The following is a 19793-nucleotide window of genomic DNA, read 5'->3' on the forward strand; positions in this document are numbered from 1 at the left end:
AGGCAGTGGATGATGGCCTAGACGTTTGGGTCCCTGCCACCCAAGTGGGAGACTTGAATAGAGTTCCTTTTTCCTGGCTCCTTGGACCCAGCCTTGACTGTTGCAACTATTTTGGGAGTGGACCAGAAAATAGAAGATCTCTTTCTCTCTCTGTCTTTCCATTTCTTTCTCTGTCTCTACTTTAGAGACAGAGACAGTCCCTGCTTTAGAATAAATAAATGAATAATAAATAAATAAGTCTTTTGAAAAATTTGTTTATTTATTATTTTAAAAGATTTATTTATTTATTTATTTGAAAGGCAGAGTTGCCGAGAGGCAGAAAGAGAGAGGTCTTCCATCCATTGGTTCACTCCCCAGGTGGCCGGAGCTGCGCCGATCCGGAGCCAGGAGCCAGGAGCCAGGAGCCAGGAGCCAGGAGCCAGGAGCCAGGAGCTTCTTCCAGGTCTCCCATGCAGGCGCAGGGGCCCAAGAACTTGGGCCACCTTCTACTGCTTTCCCAGGACATAGCACAGAGCTGGATCAGAAGTGGAGCAGCCGGGACTTGAACTAGCGCCCATATGGGATGCTGGCACTGTAGGCGGCAGCTTTACCCACTATACTACAGCATTGGTAGTGTTTAAAAACATAGTACCATCTTTTTTTTTTTTTCAGGCAGAGTGGACAGTGAGAGAGAGAGAGACAGAGAGAAAGGTCTTCCTTTGCCATTGGTTCACCCTCCAATGGCCGCCGCGGCCGGTGCGCTGTGGCCGGCGCACCGCGCTGATCCGATGGCAGGAGCCAGGAGCCAGGTGCTTTTCCTGGTCTCCCATGGGGTGCAGGGCCCAAGCACCTGGGCCATCCTCCACTGCACTCCCTGGCCACAGCAGAGAGCTGGCCTGGAAGAGGGGCAACCGGGACAGAATCCGGCGCCCCGACAGGGACTAGAACCCGGTGTGCCGGCGCCGCTAGGCGGAGGATTAGCCTAGTGAGCCGCGGCGCCGGCCTAAAAACATAGTACCATCTTAAAAAATACACTGTGTTATAGGAGGAGTGACATCTAACGTTCAATAGTGCAGTAGGGTGACCATGGTTGACAACAATTAATTGAATATTTCAAAATAGCAAAGGGGAGCTTGAATGTTCTCAACACAAAGAATAATGAATGTCTGAGGTAATAGATGTGTCAGTCACTCTGATCTGATTACACATGGTAAACCTATATTGAAATGTCACATTGCACCTGATAGACATATGCAATTATTATATGCCAATTAAAAACAAAAATATATTTTAAAATTATGAACAATAAATCAAGCCTTCTTACGTTTTTGTGCCATATGTCCCATTGGCAATCTGGTAAATTAGGTAGATAGACCCCTTCCCAAAGTCATGCTTTTAAGTGCATAAAATAAAATATGGAAACTCACAAAGGAATCCAGTGAGCTTGTCATTTAAAAAAATATTTATTTATTTGAAAGGCAAAAAGGGTGGGGGGAGAGACAGAGAGAGAGAAAATTTGCTAGTTCACTCCCTCATTGGCTGCAATGGCCAGAGCTGAGCTGATCCGAAGCCAGGAACCAGGAGCTTCTTCCAGGTCTCCCACGTGGGTGCAGGGGCCCAAGGACTTGGGCCATCTTCTACTGCTTTCCCATGCCACAGCAGAGAGCTGGATCTGAAGTGGAGCGGCCAGGACTAGAACTAGTGCCCATATGGGATGCTTTGCCAGCTACACCACAGCACCAGCCCCAAGTTTGACATTTTGTTATCAAAAGTTTTTTTTTTTTTTTTTTTTTTTTTTTTTTTTTTTTTTTTAAACTTTTATTTAATGAATATAAATTTCCAAAGTACAGCTTATGGATTACAATGGCTTGCCCCCCATAACGTCCCTCCCACCCGCAACCCTCCCCTTTCCCACTCCCTTTCCCCTTCCATTCACATCAAGATTCATTTTCGATTCTCTTTATATACAGAAGATCAGTTTAGCATACATTAAGTAAAGATTTCAACAGTTTGCTCCCACACAGAAACATAAAGTGAAAAATACTGTTTGAGTACTAGTTATAGCATTAAATCTCAATGTACAGCCCACTAAGGACAAAGATCCTACATGAGGAGTAAGTACACAGTGACTCCTGTTGTTGACTTAACAAATTGACACTCTTGTTTATGGCATCAGTAATCACCCTAGGCTCTTGTCATGAGTTTCCAAGGCTATGGAAGCCCCCTGAGTTCACTGACTCTGATAATATTTAGACAAGGCCATGGTCAAAGTGGAAGTTCTCTCCTCCCTTCAGAGAAAGGTACCTCCTTCTTTGATGACCCGTTCTTTCCACTGGGATCTCACTCGTGGAGATCTTTCATTTTTTTTTTTTTTCCCCAGAGTGTCTTGGCTTTCCATGCCTGAAATACTCTCATGGGCTTTTCAGCTGGATCCGCATGCCTTAAGGGCTGATTCTGAGGCCAGAGTGCTGTTTAGGACATCTGCCATTCTATGGGTCTGCTGTGTATCTCACTTCCCATGTTGGATCATTCTCTCCCTTTTTGATTCTATCAGCTAGTATTTGCAGACACTATTCTTGTTTATGTGATCCCTTTGGTTCTTAGTCCTATCATTATGATCAATTGTGCACAGAAATTGATCACTGGGACTAGTGAGATGGCATTGGTACATGCCACCTTGATGGGATTGAATTGGAATCCCCTGGTATGTTTCTAACTCTACCGTTTGAGGTAAGTCAGCTTGAGCATGTCCCGAATTGCACATCTCTTCTAATGAAGAACTGGATTAAGGATTCCTCTGGGTTGCCTTTAGAAATCTCTCTTTTTTTTAAATAATAGGTAAAATCCAACAATTTTATGTAGTACAAGCAAGTGGTATTTATCCCACGTAAGCAAGGCTGTCAGCATTTTAAAAAATCAATAAATTGGACATACTACACAAACTGCAAAAATGTTAAATGATTACATCAACTTTTGAAGAAGATATTTCGCATAAAAAAACTGAGCAAACAAGAAACAGAAGAGAAATTCCTCATCTAGATAAAGAATATCTACCAAAACCAACTTTAATAGTGAAATTGGACAGTTTTCCCTTAAGTTGGGGAAAGGGGGAAGTGTCTTTTTCTCACCACTACTTTTCAATATTATGGTGGAATTACTAGACAGTGCAGTAACACAAAGAAAGGATACAAAATGCATACATATTGGGAAGGAAGACATAAAACTGCTAGCAAATGTCATTATTGCATGTATAGAAAATTCAAAAGTACATCATAAGTACCCCTGGAACAATGTTAGTGTAGCAAAGTGGCGAATTACATGTACAATTTAATTGTTGTTCCATGTATGGGTAAGAGCTAGGATTTGAAATTTAAAAACAAAATTAAGCATCATTTAAAATTGCATCAGGTTAAAAAGCAAATCCCAATCGGTGTCTTTTAACTGGACAGTTCAGGCCATTAACGTTCAATGTGACTAATGAAAAGTGGTAACTTTGCCCTGCCATTTGCCAAAGATAAGTTCTAATATATGCTTTGAATTCCCTGTGATCTTTTGCTGTGAGGTTTCCTTCCTTTATCTTCTTTCATACTGATGACCGTGTTTCTGTGTTTCTGTGTGTAACACATCTTTAAGCATCTGTTGCAGGGCTGGACGAGTGGTGACAAATTCTTTCAATTTCTGTTTGTTATGAAACGTCTTTATTTCACCTTCATTCACAAATGATAGCTTTGCAGGATATAATATTCTGGGCTGGCAGTTTTTCTCTCTTAGTACCTGGGCTATATCTCGCCATTCCCTTCTAGCTTGTAGAGTTTCTGATGAGAAGTCAGCAGTGAGTCTGATTGGCGATCCTCTGAAAGTAATCTGACGTTTCTCTCTTGCACATTTTAGGATCTTTTCTTTATGTTTCACTGTGGAGAGTTTAATTACAACGTGTCGTGGTGAGGATCTCTTTTGGTCGTGTTTATTAGGGGTTCTGTGAGCTTCCTGTACTAGGATTTCTCTGTCCTTCTCCAAACCTGGGAAATTTTCTGCTAATATCTCACTAAAAAGGCCTTCTAATCCTTTCTCCCTCTCCATGCCTTCAGGAACTCCTAGAACCCGAATGTTGGGTTTTTTAATAGTATCCTGAAGATTCCTGACAATATGTTTTAGATTTCTAATTTCCTCTTCTTTTCTTTGGTCTGACTGTATCCTTTCCTGTTCTCTCTCTTCTAAGTCCGATATTCTCTCTTCTGCTTCACCCATTCTGTTTGTAAGGCTCTCTATTGTGTTTTTCATTTGATCTATTGAATTCTTCACTTCAGTCACTATCACAGTTTCCTGTTGTACTAATTGTTTCGTTTCATTTTGATTCCTCCTTAATATTTCATTTTCACGAGAGAGATTTTCTATCTTGTCCATTAAGGCTTTATGTAGTTCAAGAATTTGTTTTTGAGAACTTCTTAATGTTCTTATCAATTTTTTGAGATCTGCTTCTTGCATTTCTTCTATGTCATCATCTTCATAATCTTGAATTGGGGTGTCTTTTTCATTTGAGGGCGTCATGGTGACTTCCTTGTTTTTATTACCTCGGTTTTTGCATTTGTTATTTGGCATATTGGAGATATTTGGTTTCTTCACTGTGGTGCTTTTTCTTGTTATACTATGACTCTAGATTAAGTGGACTATCTGTTTTTGATGGAGCCTTAGGGCTTGAGATGGGTGTGGCCTGAGAGCTCTGTTTGGTGTCCCAAAGGTGACACTCCCAGGTTAGGAGTGGTAAATCTCTCTTTCTCTCTCTTTCTTTTTTTGATTCAAAAGGGAAGTAATTCCGCACAGCTGAACGAAGTTGGAGGTAGTTAGCAGGCAAATGATATACCCACAGGAGCCAGAGATCGGAAGCTCTTTCCCAAGGACCACACAGGGAATCTGTTTGGCCCTCAGAGTGGGTTCAAATTCTCCTTCAGTCTCCCACTGGGTTGCCAAAGTTATGGAATTGTAGCGTCTCTGGAGAGTACTCAGGTGAATTCCGTGAGTTCTCTCCCCCACCGTCTCTTTTTTCACAGTCTCAGTTCAGTAGCACCACAAATTTACTAGGTCCTAATCTCCTGTTAATTCGCCCCGCCCAGAGTCAGGGTTTTCTGCTAGGCTCAGGGCCGGTGCAGACCTGAGGTCGCTCTGCTTATGACGTATGTCCAAGATGGCGCCTGCTCTTTGTCTTGCTCACCCTTGAGAGGTGAGCAGAGAGAGAGAAACCCGTGTCCGTACCAGTCACCTTTTTTTTTTTCTCTCTCTCTCTCTCTTCCAGTTAGCCTGGTGAACTTTTCCCCCCGGGGGTCGTTCCCTCTAGTCTCCTCTCTCTGCTTGCCTGCCGGTGTCTCGGGCTATTGAGGTTCGGCTCACCTTGCGTTCCAGCGCTGGTGTGTTGAGTCTGCCGCTGGTGTCCCGAACTGTGGGCTCCCACGCTCTCCACACAGGTCCGCTGTGAATCACGCGTTCTGGAAGAGTTTCTTCTGCTGTTTCCTCCCCTACTCTTCCTTGAACCTGCAGTATCTCCACTTTTATTAAACTATCTCTCCCCAGACTATCAGTGTGCTCCCTTCCTATTCCGCCATCTTGCCTCTCCCTGGAGTGTCTCCAAAAGTTTTAAGACTCAAATATGTGCAACAGTGGTGTCTGTGCTTCTTAATTAATAATTTAATAGCAGTGTCTAGTAGTCACGACTAACAACTTGTGAGATTTTAAAGCAATGATGAACAAAGATGATATTTTGATGTTGCTGCAACAGCCATAAGATGAAGTGACAATGTCTTTGACGTCTCTTGGTCACAGGAATCTCAGGTACTGCCGTGGTCTGTTGATTTGTAATAGTAGGAAACACTAAATTTCAGTTAGAAGCTAGTAGTAGCAGATTAAGCTTTTCTATCTAACTTTATAGACTCCCTCAACTCTTACCTCCAGATTAAGAATGCTTAATGAAATGCAAACACCTTTTTCTGTTTACATAACTTCAGAAGCAAATTCTTCTGCATAATGTAAGAAGGCAAAACAGTTGGAGCCGAGAGGGGCACTGTTTGGAAAGGAAAAGGTGAGTCCCGCTTAACCAGTGGCCGTGGGGCACTTTGTTTATTTTCATTTCTCTATTTTAATTTTGTTTGAAAGACACACACACACACACACACACACAGAGGAATTTTCCATTCACTGATTCACTTCTCAAATGCCTACAACAGCCAGGGCCAGGCCAGACCAAAGCCAGGAGTCTCAAACTTAATCTGGGTGTCCTATGTGGGTTACAGGAACCCAAGTACTTGAATCCTTACCTGCTGCCTCCCAAAGGTGGATACTAGCAGGAAGCTGGATCAGAAGCGGAGCTGGAACTCAGTCTCAGGCAAGCCAATTTGGGATGCCAGCATCCCAAGGAATACTTTAAAGGCAGTGTGCTTACTCTAATCCAGCAAGTTATCTGTAGCAAGTGATGTCAAATATGTCTCTGTCTTTCTCTGAACTTTTCAGTCAAGTATAAGAGGCCTTCAAGGGGCCTGAGCTGTGGCATAGCGGGTAAAGCCGCCTGTAGTGCCAGCATCCCATATAGGCGCCGGTTCGAATCCTGGCTGTTCCACTTCCAATCCAGCTCTCTGCTGTGGCCTGGGAAGGCAGTGGAGGACGGCCCAAGGCCTTGGGCCCCTGCATCCGCATGGGAGACCTGGAAGAAGCTCCTGGCTCCTGGTTTTGGATCCGCACAGCTCCTGCCATTGAGGCCAGTTGGGGAGTGAACCAATGGATGGAAGACCTCTCTCTCTCTCTGCCCCCGCCCCATGTGTAACTCTGACTTTCAAATAAATAAATAAATCTTTAAAAAAAAGAGGTCTTTGGGCCGGCACTGCGGCTCACTAGGCTAATCCTCTGCCTGCGGCGCTGGCACACCGGGTTCTAGTCCCAGTCGGGGTGCCGGATTCTGTCACGGTTGCCCCTCTTCCAGGCCAGCTCTCTGCTGTGGCCCGGGAGTGCAGTGGAGGATGGTCCAAGTCCTTGGGCCCTGCACCGGCATGGGAGACCAGGAGAAGCACCTGGCTCCTGGCTTCAGATCAGCTCGGTGCGCCGGCCGCAGCACGCCGGCCACAGTGGCCGTTGGGGAGTGAACCAACGGGAAAGGAAGACCTTTCTCTCTGTCTCTCTCTCTCACTGTCCACTCTGCCTGTCAAAAAAAAAAAAAAAAAAAAAGAGAGAGAGATCTTCAAAAAAATACTTGGAAAATGTGTATTATGAAAAAGCTATGCAAGGATTTTACATTTGTTGGCACGAACAGGAATTTATTTTTAAATTCCATTTCCCTGTTAACTTTTTGAAGACATCTGGTGTTAACACATGAGTCTGTTAGTGAATGAGTGGCCTTTAAAGATGGGGCTGATTTATTCACTTGAGACGTGACGTCCATTGAAGACTCAGAGCAGGAGCTCCGAGAATCTCAGGCTCGTGGGAAGTCACTGAAGGCCTGGGGAGGACGTTGGACTTCTACTGCACTGAAAGCTAGGAGCTTGGGTTGACCCAGACCTCCAAGAAAGAGAGGACACAGCTGATACCCAGTTACACCTGGTTTACCAGGCTTGGGTATAACTACAGGCGATGTGAGACAGACCTAATGAGACCCGATGAGATGCAGTGGCCTTCCTCCCTCTCCAGCTAACCTCTGAATTCTGGGAGGATCTGTTTTCCAGTGGAATTGAGGGGGTGAAAACTAAGAGTCCAGCTAACTGGCGAGCATCATCATGCCTGTGCTGACCTTACACAGAAGTCACCGCTTACCTAAGCGCTTAGATCACTCTAACTAACATTTGTTCACGGTTCCCTGTTCCAGATGTGGAAACACATGAATGCATGAGTTAGTGCACAAATCTCAGACGTGAATGGGTATAAGGGAAATGGTGGCACCACAAGCCCAACACTGAGAGCCTGAGTGAAGTGGTGAGGTCCAGAGGTCCAGAGCTCACGCCTTTTAGTCTGATCTGATTCTGATCTGCTACTTACCTCGAGGGAGTTCCTTCACCTCTGCAAGCAACAATCCCTTCTGTGTAAAATGGGGAAGACAGTTATACCTGATTCACAGGGCTTTTGTACGGATCGAATCCAACAATGTGTGTGAAGTCTTTAGAGTGGTTTGTGGTGTTTAGGAGGTGTTTAATAATGTAGCTATTGTTTTGTTATATCAAGCACCCTTGCATAAAGGTAACTTATTCCCAGTTAAAAATAGTAAAAGGCTCAGAAAATTTGTACATAAAGATTTTAAACATTTACAGTAATTCCTTTTCTTCACTCCCTATCCATGTATTCTTACACCCTCATCATGTCAATTCTTCCTTCCATTTCTGCTTACCCTTCCTCTGCAATGATAAAAATTAAAAACATTTTTCCCCAGAAGTATGAAAGATTTCTTCAGATAAATAGTCTCGTCTTTTGCTTGTCACTTTCTACCACTGTGAACACATGTGTGCGTACCCGCACACATACATGCACATGCATTGCAGGCATACACATGCACATACAGGGTAGACACACACATGCAGGTGCACACACATATTCCTTTCTCTTCCTGCAGTAAGGGAATCAAATCCAGGCCTCCTGCCTGGAACTGCAGAACATTACCATCAGGCTGGTCCATTAAATATCATTTGAAAGTCAATTTTATCCCAGAGTGGTAAGTAGCATGCGTGCTTATGTCTTCATCTACCTTAATTAGGAAAAGCAATTTGCTGCACATTTCTTAAAAAAAGAGGAGAAAAAAAGCTGATCAAATTTGAGCTCCTGATAGATTGAAACACAGCTTATGTTGTGGTGGTGGTACAAAGATGTGAAACCACTTCCCACATCTAAATTATGGCTTGGTCTAAAAACAGTCCAGCCTTATGACTCGCGTGTTTCCTAAGTAACTTGCACAATTGCCCGTAATTATGGAAATAGGGGCCGTCTCCTGAAAGCTAGCCCCTTCTCATTTTGTTTCTCAAACCCAGAATAGAAAACTCCATTTTGAGTCTATCACTGGAGATGTTTCAATCCCATCATGTTTTCTGTGTGATTCTGTCCCATTAACAATCTCAAGACCATTTTCACACATCTCCTTTTGCCAAAATGGTTAGAGCAGCCGAGAAGCTACAGCTCTGTTGAATGCAGGTCCCTGCTTTTCTCATTTGTATCTTTTAACTAGGCCAGACCGATTTTAACTCACATGGGTGCCTTTCATTTGAGTCCTCCTGCTATTCCAGTGAGACGCCAATGGCGACTTAGCTAGCACTCTGATGGCCTTGGGGTGCCTGGAAGGCTGCAGGAAGAGGCCCATTGGAAGTCCTTGTGCTTGAGGAACTAAGGAGCCTCTTCAGGAGGGATAATCCCTAAGAAAAAGGTGAGCCAAGGAGGATTCAGCCACGCGTAAGGAGAGTGACTCAGTAGGGGACCTTCAGACTTTAGAAGGGAGGTCACTGACACTCTAAACTGAACCCAGTGTGGCCTCTGAACTCATGTCTGGGTCCTGATGAGAGATGAACTGCCATTCTTGTTCAGACTACTATTCTAAAATTATAAATCAGTTCATTTCTCTGCTTAAAAATCTTCCGTGGCTTTCCACTCCACTTAACAGTGAATGAAACTCTCCTTATGAAAGCCTACAAGGTCCTACCTCAGCAGATTCTGCCTGAATTTCCTGCCTCATCTTGTACTTCTCTCCCCTTTGACCCGAGTTTTCATCCACAAGGGCCTTTTTCCTCATCCTTAGCCAGGCCCCACTCTCAGCTCACTGCCTATGTATTTGCTCTCCCTTCTGGTCCAAATATTCTGACCTGGAAGATGTTTTGTCATCCCCCAGATCTCAATATAAATATTGCCTTCTTAGGAAGTCTTTTGTTGAGTCTCCTGTTTGAAGTGGCTGCCCTTCCCAGGCCTTGTAACTCTCTCACATTATCCTTTTCGTTTTATACCTAGTGTTCTCACAGGCTGACATGGTTCCATTTGGCCACTTACTGTCTGTTTCTTCCTGACAAAGGACAAGGTCTGCCTTAGTTGAGCCTCCTCCCCAGAGGCAGAGCCGGAGAAAAGGGTTTAGTGCAGGTACTTTGTGTTGGAAGAGAGATTCCCCTGTAAGTAGTACAGAAATAAAAGGATTTGCTACAGAAATTGGAGCTTATACAAATAGGAGAAGGTGTCAAAGAGTGAAAATGGAAGAGACTGAAATCAGAAGGCCAGGGAAATAGCTAGCAATAACCTCAGCTTGGAGCAGAACACGGGAATGGTTGCTTTTCAAAAGTTATATGGGGAATTGTGTCACAAGTGGCTTCCATAACTTCCTGAGAATAATGGCCTCTTGGCTTCCCCTAACTTTTGCCTTTCCACGTTTGCTTAGTTCCTCTCATTGGCAAATTATAGCATGTAACCAGACTGGAAAAATGGGTTGAAACTTGTGTGCAACTTGTATGTAACGCCCATAGCCATGCTGAGGTTAGAAATGAGGTTGAATGAATATGAAATTCCAGACCCAAAGATGCTATATGTGATGGCGAAATTTAGGTGGCAACTTGAATTGTTCAAGGAAAACCTATAAACCCAGCAAAGCATTTTCCTGGGATGTGTCTGTGAGGGGTGGCTAGGGGAGATTAATGGGTGGGTCTGAGTGGACCAGGTGGAGAAGATCCCTCCTCAACATGGGCAGCACCGTCCAATAGGCTGGGGGCCTAGACAGAACACAGAGAGGAGGCAAATTTGTTTCTTGGCTTCCAGAGCTGTGATACCCTCTTCTTCCATTCCTGGTCATCTTCAGAACTCCAGAGCTGATGCATGTGATCCCTGGTGTCTCCAGCTTTTGGCTGCAGACCATGAGTTATACTATGGGCTTCCCTGGTTCTTAAGCCTTTGGATTTGGACTGAGCCACACTACCAACATGCCAGGGTCTCCAGCTTGTAGAGGGCCTGTTGTGGCACTTTGCAGTCTCCATAAGTATGAGGGACAATCTGCCCAATAATTATTGTATGTTATATCTATGCTTGCGTAGATATTACTATTGGTTCTGTCTCTCTGGAGAATTCTGACTGCCTGTCTTTTCCTATCTCTGCCCCAGACACAGGAATAGTGCCTGGTGCACCATAGACGCTCAAGAAGTGGTTGATGAGTGACTGATGGACTAAAAGGCTGAAAGTAAAAACAAGCAGAGTTATTGTCGTTTAATTCAGGAATCCAGAATCATACAACCCATGTCACTGTGGGATCCCTAAAATAGAAAGCTTCTCAAAAATCCGAGAGGCATTCTCTATCCATTGTTCCAGAGAGCTGGGCTCTGCCAGGTCCCAGGCGTTAATGATAATGCTCAGTGGAAAGCAATGGAACCAATATGTCTCCCCGAGAGGGCCGGCAGGTATAAACGGAAATATTCAAGCAAACTTGTTCATGAAATGCGCGAGACACTGCTGGGACCTCCATGGACTACTATGGAATGGGGAGGGGGTGAATGAAACATTTGCTGCTATTAGTGATGTAAGTCCATTAGGACCACTGATTTGGCCAGGGAAAACTCAAATAATAATGATACCTGTGAGAAAATGTGTTATGAACATAGCACCCAAGGATGGGGCATGTTGGTTAAAAGTCCGGAAACTCCTAGAAGAGGTTGGCTCCCCGTGGGATTCCATCAACTAGTAAGAAATTATACTGGGTGGGAGGAGGGAGGAGGGTGTTAGTTTGTTTTAACCGTGTTGTTCCTGGATCTATTGATAATGTGGCCATAGAAAACAGCATGAGTCCAGAGGCCTAGGGTGTGAAAGGAATCAAATGCTGGAAAGATGAATTAGAATTTAAATCAAGCAAACCAACCAAAGCACGAGTGGTGTACAAGACAGAGCATTAAAAACCCCTATACCTCTGTGCAGTAAGTCTGAGCCTGCTGAGGTCTGGGGACTTGCTGATGAGATAGATGAGTGCTGTTCCATGAATTCTATAATGGAAACAGAAGTTATTCTGATAAGATGTTTATAAACATCTATGTAGTGTACAGGTAGTTTACCTCTCAGCTTTTGAAGGTTTCTGGGTGTGAAGATGGCTGTTTATAACTTCGAATATACTATTTCCATGTTCATTCATTCAACAAATATTTATTGATAGTTTATTATCTGCCAAGAAATGAGCTCAGCACCAAGAATGCATCAGTGAACAAAACAGGACTGATATTACATACTTATCAAAAAATGAAGTCCTGTATCCATACAAGGACTTGTATATGTATGTGTGTGTGTGTTGGGGTGTGTGTGTGTGTGTATCCATAGAAGCTTTATTTATATAGACAAAAGCAACCCAAATGTCCATCAACTGGAGAAGAGATCAGCTAACTGTAGCACATCCATAGGACAGAATGTTACTCAGAGTAAAAAGGAATTAAGCTATTGATAAATGTAATCACATGGATGGATCACAAAATGTATTATCCTAAGTGAAATAAGAAACAGACCCCAAAGGCTACACACCACATGATTTAATTTACAGGACAACATCCCCCCAAAAGGTAGTATTATAGGAAGAGAAATAAGATCAGTGATTGCAGGGGATTGACTGGAAAGGGCACAGAGTAACCTTAGGAGTGTTGGGAATGTTTTATATCTTAGTTGTGGTGGTGGCTGTATGAGTGAAATCAGCTGTCCACCTTGTTGAACTCTATACTTCAGAAGTCTGAATATTATTTGTGTGTAAATTGTCCCTTAATAAATTTGATTAAAAAAGAACCCATCAGCCTATATTATAGTGGAGGAACAGAAATCAATGACTCTATGTATCAGATGGGGCAGAATCATCCGTGCCCCACACTGCCCTTCAGCCCACCTCTGCTTTCAACCTGGGACTCCAGGGGATGGTTTCCTGCAAACTCATGCTCACAGCCTCTCCCTTGCACTCCATACTTGTTTGTTTTCTGCTCTCAGGCTTCTCCAGCACTTTGGGCCTGTTTGGCCAAGAGGCAAGTGCAGCCTGGACGTACGTTAATTAACTGTAGGGATTAAGCTCAGTACTTCAAAGAAACAAATCTAGGAGGCATTCTCTGTACTGTCCAGGAGGTCTCAGTGCAACAGAGCTGCTATGGCCCAAGTGGAAACCTTTAAAGCACCTTTACCTTTATTTTTTTGCTTTTCCTGTCTCATTCTCCCAGTTTCCCCATTCTGGCTTTGTGGGGTCACACCTCTGCCCAATGAACTACCTGCATTGCAGCCTTCTTTCAGGGTCTGTTTTCAGGGAACCCAAACTGAGACATAATAGAATCTTAGGTGACATGAAGAAAGATAAACACGTAGAAGGGGCAGAAGAATAGCAGCATTAGTATAGATAAGGTCAGAAAAAGATTTCTATGAAGTATCTCTGAGTGGAAATCTGAACTCAGGAAGGAATAAACCATGTAATGGTTTAGGGGAAGAGAATTTAGGGACAAGAAGCAGTGAGTTTAACTATGGAACATTCTAGAAATGGCAAGGCATTCACTGTAACTGGAGCACAGTGAGCAAATGACTAGAACCTGGAAAGAGTAGGGCGAGGTCATGTAGGATCTTATAGGCCACATAAAGGACTTTGGACTTTATTGTGAATAAACTAGAGATCAAGGAAGGTTTTTTTTTTTTTTACAGGAAGAGTGGACAGTGAGAGAGAGAGACAGAGAGAAAGGTCTTCCTTTACCGTTGGTTCACCCCCCAAGTGGCCGCTACAGCCAGCGTGTTGCGGCCGGTGCGCTGCACTGATCCGAAGCCAGGAGCCAGGTGCTTCCTCTTGGTCTCCCATGCGGGTGCAGGGCCCAAGCACTTGGGCCATCCTCCACTGCCTTCCCGGGCCACAGCAGAGAGCTGGACTGGAAGAGGAGCAACCAGGACAGAATCCGGCACCCCAACCGGGACTAGAACCCAGGGTGCCGGCGCTGCAGGTGGAGGATCAGCCTAGTGAGCCGCGGTGCCGGCCTTTTGTTTTGTTTTAAGAGAGAGAAAGAGAGAGAGCACACTCCCATGCACTGGTTCACTTTCAAATGCCTGCAATGGCTGTGGTTGAAGAGGGGAGATGGGAACCCAATCTATGCCTTCCATGTGGATGGCAGGGAGCCAGTTATTTGAGCCCTCACTACTGCTTCCCAGGGTCTACGTTGGCAAAAAACTGGAATTAGGAGCTAGAGCCATGAATTGAACTCAGGCACTCTGATGTGGAAGGCATGTGTCTTAACTGGCATTTTAACTCCTATGCAAATACCCAACCCCAATGAGGTTTTTGAACAGAGGAAGAAAATGATCTGACTTATGTGTTCAAAAGAGCAACTCTGGCTGTTATGGTGAAATGAGACTACTGGAGTTGACAGTGAAGTAGGGACAACATTAAGAAGCTAGTGAAAAATTAGAAGTGCTAGTAAAAAATTACGGTGGACAGAACATTGGAGGTAGAGGTAATTCCTGAGACTAAAAGAATGGACTGGTAGGGGGAGTGTAGTAGGACTCTAAGCAGCATTAGATGCCTGCTTCAAGTTTGTGGCTATGAGTTTAAATTGAGACCAGTAAATCTGAGGCTACCCCAGCTCCCTGTATGCAGGTGCCCAGAAAGTGGAGAGGTAGATTTAAGCAACATTGGAGCATGAAGGTGGGTAAGAGTTGAGATGGATGAAGTGGTGGGAAAGGGAGTGGGTATTATCATGGGATCCAAGCCAGGTAAGAAGAGAAGCAAGGCTGCAGAGGGTATTAAGGGAAGTGACAAGCTGATAGGACCAGTGCATGAGGATTCCCAAGATCCAAGAATTGTTGGAATTGAGGGAGGAGAGACAGTGATGTGGAAAGGTAGGAGGTGGTCGTTGGAAGAGTGGAATATTTTTAGTTGAGATGTGTCAGGGATGCGGTCCTTGATAATGACGAGGTCTAATGTGTAACCACTGGAGGGAAAGGCTGAGGCGGGGCAAGGACCTAACAATTGTTGGAAGAGAGATGGCCAAATACCTGAGAAGCTGGAGTTGGAAGGATCAATGATGTTGGGCATGGGAATAATTAAGAATTGTGATAGCTGTGGTGTTGGAGGGGAAGATGAATGAGCTGCTTAAATCTTCAAGAAGTGAACAGCATGGCTGACTGGGAGATGTGTAAGTGATAGCAACAAGGGCTTTGTGTGTTTTGCCTATGTTGTGCACTCTTGGTATGTATCCATTGTTTATGTTCAATCTCTTCTCACCCTACTCTCAACGAAGTGTGCTGTGAGCTCCTGGAAGGCAGGTACTGTGTTGTTGTTGTTTTTATGGCTAAGCTTGTGCTCAGTCCAGAAGTGCTGGTTCTCTGATTGGCAGAGAGAGCAGGACCTTCTTTCTTTCCTGAGTACTTTCTGAAAATTTCTAAAATGCCAAATTGTAAGCATTTTCCTCAAAAGTTTAAAAATAGAACTGCCAGGGATGTGCGCTGTGGCACAGGAAGTTAAGTCGCCAACTGGGATGTCTGCACTCCATATTGGAATGTCTGCTTCCCGTCTGGGCTACTCTGTTTCTCATTCAGCTTTCTGCTCATGTGATCCTGGGAGACCTGAACCGAGTTCCAGCTTCCTGACTTTGGCCTGGTTTAGGCCCAGCTGCTAAGGGCATTTGGGAGTAAGCCAGTGAATGGAAGATCTCTCTCATTCTCTGTTGCTCTGCCTTTCAAATACATAAAAATGAATAAATAAGCTTTAAAAATAGAACTATCATATGATCCAGTAACCCCATACTGGGTGTATATCCAAAGGAAATGAACTCTGTTGAAGAGAGATATAAGCTCCCATGTTTATCACAGCACTATTTACAACAGCCAAGGTATATAATGAATCTAAATATCCATCGATAGGTGAATGGACAAAGAAAATATGATATTTATACACAATGAATACTATTCAGCCTCCAAAAAGATGGAAATCCTGTCGTTTGCAACAACATGGATGAAATTGGAGGATGTTAAGTGAAATGTCAGGCACAGAAAGCCTTATGATTTCACTCATGTAGGATCTAAACAACGGATCCCATTGAAATAGGGAATACAATGATAACTACCAGAGGCTGGGGAATTGGGAACAGGGGCTGATGGAGGAGGTGTTCGTCTAAGGATCCATAATCATAGTCAGATAGGAGGAACAAATTTCAACATATCAGTTGTACAGCAAGGTGATTCAGTTAGTGACAACGTACTGTATTCTTTAAAAATGTAAAGAGTGGATGGTAAGCACTCTCAGCACAAAATGGATAGCAATGTGAGACAACCCATTCGTTAATTAGCATGTATATACTTCAAGATAATGCTGTAAACAATAAAAACGTACAATGGTGTCAGTTTAAAAGTAAATTCATCAATTTTAAAAATGCCAGACATCTGTCTAGATGTACTCCAGCCCTTGTAGCAGTCACCACTGTAGCAACCACAGCTCTAATGATGGTGCAACACCAGCTCACTATTTATTTATTTATTTTCAGTGCTCTGTCAGTTCAAGTCTCCAAGTTGAGGAGACAGTTTCTTCCAATGAACTACATAGTTGGGGACAGCATTTGACCTAGTGGTTAGGACTGCTGTGTCCCACATTGAGGTACCTGGGTTCGAGTCCTGGCTCTCACTCCCAACTCTAGGTTTCTGATAATGCCGAGCCTGGGTGGGGGGCAGCGGTGTGGCCCCAGTGATTGAGTTCCTGATACCCATGTGGGAGACCTGAATTAAGTATTGGTAAGTACTGGACTCCTTCCTTTGGTCCTGACCATGGGGCCACTGTGGGCATTTGAGGAGTAAACCAGACCATAGGAGCTCTGTTAGTGGGCCTCTCTGTCTATTAACTTTTTTTTTAGTTTTAAAAAATACATAGTTATGGGCCAACGCCAGGAGCCAGGAGCTTCTTCTGGATCTCCCACGCGGGTGCAGGGGCCCAAGGAGTTGGGCCATCTTCCACTGCCTTCCCAGGCCATAGCAGAGAGCTGGATTGGAAGTGGAGCAGTGGGGACTTGAACTGGTGCCCATATGGGATGCAGGCACTGCAGGCGGCCACTTTACCAGCTACGCCACAGAATCAGCCCCCAGCAGTGACTTCTTTAAGGAGATGCCACTCTGAATCCAAAACAGCAGAGCAACTGTCAGGATCCTATTAAGAAGCAGAGGACTGCTCTGCAGCTCTTCAATGTTGCAAGTTAGTATCAAGGGGGCCGGCGCTGTGGTATAGTGGGCTAAGCCTCTGCCTGCAGCGCTGGTATTCCATATGAGCTCTAGTTCTAGTCCCGGCTGCTCCACTTCGATCCAACTCTCTGCTATGGCCTAGAAAAGCAGTGGAAGATGGCCCAAGTGATTGCACCCCTGCACCCATGTGGGAGACCTGGAAGAAGCTCCTGGCTCCTGGCTTTGGATCAGCCCAGTTCTGGCCATTGCAGCCATCTGGAGAGTGAACCAGCTGAAGGAAGACCTCTCTCTCTCTCTCTCCCTCTCTGTAACTCTACCTGTCAAATAAATAAATAAAATGTTTTAAAAAGTGACTATTAAGGTAGAGGTGCTGCTGGGTGTGGTAAGATTTTAATGGCCTGATGGTTCTCAACAGCGGCAGCTTCACTTGGAAACGCGTTACAAATGCCCACTCTTCGGCCTTGCTCCAAACCTGGGAAATCAAAAGCACGGCGTGTGTTTCACAAGCCATGATTCTGATGCCTGCTCAAGTTTGAGAGCCACTCTTCTTCCAACCTGGGAGCCTTCTCACGTGACTGAGCTCAGTGGAGGTTGATGTTTCCATTTTATGCATCTGATGGCTCCCCGTGACTGGAACTTGGGGTGTTCTCAGTGTCAGAGGTACCTGGCTATGATTACTATAGCAAGCAAAGTGACAGCAATGACATCTCCGTCCTCTTGACACTACTCTGGTAGGTAGTGGGCCTGATATGTTTCCATATTTTCTCCCCTGCCAGCAGCCTATAGTCTCTTCAGTGGGGTGCTACACCATATTCACTCTCAAAGAAGATCTAAGATAATACACTCTGATGTGTCTATACAGTAAACCATTTGCTTTGACAAGAAAGGCGTGTCTGTTGGTTTGGCTTTCAACCCTAAAAGTCATTGACTAATACTTCCCAAGTATTGCCTGGGTTTTCTTCTGTAACTTCCCCTTCCTTAAACAATGTCATTAATTTAAACAGATACTTATGTAACATCCAAGTAGGAGTGCCCATCATATGCAAAGCCACATACAAATGATTTGGAATTACTTCCCTCACTGCCTCCTTCATTAGTCCAGAAAATAAGAGTTCAATTGAATTATACAGGACTCTTACATTGGCTGTTGATTATTTTTAAACTTGTTCTATTATTTAAAAGTAATAGAGATTGCACAGTTTTATATGATGTGATTTTTATTCAGATTTGAAAGTCATCCACATCAAATTAAAATTCCTTTGGGCCCTTTAAAATGCCTTGAATTAAAGTTTATGATTTAATAACTAAAGGGTACAGAGGGAATGTGAACTGACTTTTTGAATCTTCAGTGATATGGAAATTTCCAGAAGATTCACAGCTTCTCCAATTTAATGTTTCTTCTGTGTAGCAGACAGGATGGTGATGGGGGAGGATTCAGGACTGAGAGCCAAGATAACTGGGTTTCAGTCTAGATTTTGCTGGAAGTGAGTTAGTGCAAATGAGAGAATTAGAATTTGTTGTCACTGTCCTTGAATAACTTTCAAAACTAGAGGGAAAACATAGGAGAAAACAAGAAAAAGTAAATAAATGCGTAAAATGCTAGTGGTAGTATCAAACAAGTCACAATGAAATCAAACTGCTGTACTAACACAAACGATGGCTAGTTCAAGGGCAAAGAGCTCCACTTTCCCTTTCTTCCTCTTTGCTTCTTTTCTCTTGCATCCCTCCTCTCTCTCTCTTTTTTTTTTTTTTTTTTGACAGGCAGAGTGGACAGTGAGAGAGAGAGACAGAGAGAAAGGTCTTCCTTTGCCGTTGGTTCACCCTCCAATGGCCGCCGCGGCCGGCGCGCTGCGGCCGGCGCACCGCGCTGATCTGATGGCAGGAGCCAGGTGCTTCTCCTGGTCTCCCATGGGGTGCAGGGCCCAAGCACTTGGGCCATCCTCCACTGCACTCCCTGGCCACAGCAGAGAGCTGGCCTGGAAGAGGGGCAACAGGGACAGAATCCGGCGCCCCGACCGGGACTAGCACCTGGTGTGCCAGCGCCGCTAGGCGGAGGATTAGCCTAGTGAGCCGCGGCGCCGGCTATCCCTCCTCTCTTTATCCCTTTTTTCCTCTGTCTCTTTTCTTTGTCTCTCTCCTCTCTACTATCCTTTCAACAGCCACCTATATAACTGAGCAAGAGTTTATTAAACTTCTTTGGGTCCCAGAGGTGTGCGAAGTGCCGTTTGTCTTTAAACCAGAGGTAGAAGGACCTCTGGGCCAGGGCTTTGGGCTGCAGGCTAAAGACTTGCTACTGCAGGTATGGTCCATGGGCCAGCAGCAGCAGCACCTGGGAGCTTGTTGGAGGCATGCATTGTTGAGTGCCACCCCTGATATAAGGACTCCGAGTTTGCATTTTAACAGGATTCCTGAGTGATTCCTGCACACATTAGTTTTAGAAGTACCACTTTAGAGGCCCTCTCCTCTGGCCATACCACTCTCCGTTAAGGAAGATCAGGAACGATCAAGGGAATGTGTGCCCACTTAGAACTTGCTCGTCTTCTGTTATACTCTCTGTACTCCTGGACTTTGAAATTCCCTTCCCTGAAGTCCTGAGCCTACTTCCAGGGCTCATACTGGATGACTATACAGCTAACGCCTGGTCCGCTAGGCCTAAAGGGGTGCTAGCATGGCTGCTGGGG

General features: G+C 44.5%; 1 long non-coding RNA gene across 21 annotated transcripts in view; it reads left to right on the top strand.

Annotated features, from left to right (window-relative positions):
• LOC103351789 (uncharacterized) overlaps positions 1 to 19793 on the top strand; it is a 185226-nt gene that overhangs the window by 10399 nt on the left and 155034 nt on the right. For 2 of the 21 annotated variants that reach the window (XR_016228056.1, XR_016228054.1), the window contains exon 3: positions 5976 to 6049. The exons of 18 other annotated variants lie outside the window; for them this stretch is intronic. This is a non-coding gene — a long non-coding RNA (uncharacterized LOC103351789). Of the gene's footprint in view, positions 1 to 5975; positions 6050 to 17527; positions 17844 to 19793 lie in introns of all 21 variants that reach the window. One more of the 21 variants, XR_016228059.1, reaches the window with a different exon arrangement.

This window comes from Oryctolagus cuniculus, chromosome X (genome assembly GCF_051225735.1).
Source record: "Oryctolagus cuniculus isolate XC-2025 breed Fujian yellow rabbit chromosome X, ASM5122573v1, whole genome shotgun sequence".
In the NCBI taxonomy this organism is placed as follows: Eukaryota; Metazoa; Chordata; class Mammalia; order Lagomorpha; family Leporidae; genus Oryctolagus; species Oryctolagus cuniculus.